Raw genomic sequence first — 2,500 nt, 5'->3', positions numbered from 1 at the left:
CATTTCATGGTCGAGGTTCAATGCCTGGTATGTTAACATTGTTTGGCTCGTGAGTTGCAATGTCATAAACTAGAGCTATAGGGCCTGATTATTACGGAATACCAGTGGAGATCAGCCAGCGCACAGGTAACTAATCCCCCCCCTCCCCTCTCTCTCTCTCTCTCTCTCTCTCTCTCTCTCTCTCTCTCTCTCTCCCCCTCTCACCTGGGACCCTCGCCCCCCCACAAAAAGCCCCCCCCCCCCCACACATATCAATTTCCTTTAGATGTTCCACTCACACAATTGGAGTAACTAGATTCTTCCCTTTGGCCGACCAGTGGAGATATGAAGCAGGGCGTACAATGGGCTATTCATTAAGCAAGCAATGCAGTTTCCACCAACCGCACACACCCCACCACGACTCCACGAAGGGCCCGTAGAACCAACCCCACACACCCCACCACGACTCCACGAAGGGCCCGTAGAACCACCCCCACACACCCTGACTCCATGAAGGGCCCGTAGAACCACCCCCACACACCCTGACTCCATGAAGGGCCCGTAGAACCAACCCCACACACCCCGACTCCATGAAGGGCCCGTAGAACCAACCCCACACACCCCGACTCCATGAAGGGCCCGTAGAACCATCCCCAATACCGCCCTGCCCGCAACTACACCCTCCAATTCACACTGTACGTATGTATGTATGTGTGGATGTATGTGTGTATACATGTATGTATTTGGTTAAAATGGGTAGGGTTTAAAAAAAGGCAAGAGCTTGCTCTGGTGCACTGGCCTAAAAGTGGGTCCTTAAAAACTGCTAAAACTTCTGAAATGTATGTAGGTAGGTATATGCATACATGTATGTATGTGTGTAATATTTAAAAGGGGGGCTTTTTTGTAAAAAGCCCAGCCCACCATATCACAAACAACTCATACTTCACAAACAAACAATACACACATCAGCTTGCATACCACGCAAGAACGCGCACACACACACACACACACACACACACACACACACACACACACACACACACACACACACACACACACACACACACACACACACACACACACACACACACACACACACACACACTGCACACACAGAGACACAGAGACGACCGTTCTGGGCAGCGGTGGCCGAACGGTTTGCAGAGCGGTCTTGATATCGGAAGGTTCGTATCCCCGGACCGGCACGTTAAAATGACCACCGCTGAAGTGCCCTTGAGCAAGACATTGAACCTCTACCATGAAATATTCTATGAGCAGGGCCTGGCTGTAAACAAGTTCTTGAGCTTATAGTCCAGTTACCCTGGGTAAACATAGTACCTTTCCTTTCCCAGCTGCAGTGGGGGCCAGTCCAAGTTCTCATACCTCCCATCACACATACATATACCAGTTCTAACCCCCTCCCCAACCAGTTCTAACCCCCTCCCCAACCAGCATCTACTGAGAAAGACAAGCCATGCAACACAAAAGAATAGGACATTCAGTGTGGTGTATATATGAGCACAAAGACAGGATTCATAGCTGGAGTCACTCACACACACACACACACACTCCAAGTGGGGGACCGATTTAAACGTAACACAGCTGCATCGATTTATTACACACACACACACACAAAAAAAGAGGATTGGTGGCAAGAATAGAGAGGTTGGGTTAGAGAGGGCAGAGGCTAGAGGTCTTGTGGAATGCTGAATTATTTTTATTAAGCCTTTTGAAGACCTGCTTGACATTTTAATTGAGGGTCGTAACTGATAGTATTGAGTGCTATCAGGGAGGAGTCTCTTCTTGAATTACGGTGGGTTTAATTAATGAAGACTTGATCAAAGTTCAACGTCAGTCAGTATGAATTAAAGTCACTGGTGTAAAGTAACTATATAAGTACATTTACTTCAGTGTACTTAAGTCCAGTTTTGAGTTATTTGTAACTTTACTTGATGTATTTCGAATTTCCAATACTTTTACTTCTAACTCCACTACATCTCAGAGGAAAATATTGTACTTTAACGTTATAGTTACTTTGTAGATTTTGATTATTCTTGCAAAGCATGCTAACCACTTCAGTCCTATATACATTTTGGCCATTTGAAAATAGCCGATCTACAAGCTCAAAATGTGCTGCGATGCGACACATTGTGAGCTTGTACATCAGCTATTTTAAAAATATCTTTCATACAATTAAGAACTTGCAATGGGACATTCTGCAGAATGAGTACTTATACTATACTTTTGGTATACTTTTTTTTGGTGGCTTTCGCCTTTATTTTATATATTTCTATGGAGGGGCAGACTGTACAGGCTGACAGGAAATGGGGAGAGAGATGGGGGGGGGGGGGGGGGGGAAGACATGCAGTAAAGGCCGTCGGGATCGGGAGTCGAACCCATGGCACACTGCCAGACTGGATTACCACCAGCCAAGGAGCCTGGACCACTGAGCCATGGCCCAGGCCCTTAAAGTATATTTTGATGCCAATACTTTTGTACTTTTACTCAAGTACGCTACATT

The sequence above is a fragment of the Protomyctophum bolini genome (assembly GCF_963924005.1).
Source record: "Protomyctophum bolini genome assembly, chromosome: 11".
NCBI lineage: Eukaryota > Metazoa > Chordata > Actinopteri > Myctophiformes > Myctophidae > Protomyctophum > Protomyctophum bolini.
The sequence above is the reverse complement of the archived record's forward strand: the minus strand, read 5'-3'. Positions refer to the sequence as shown.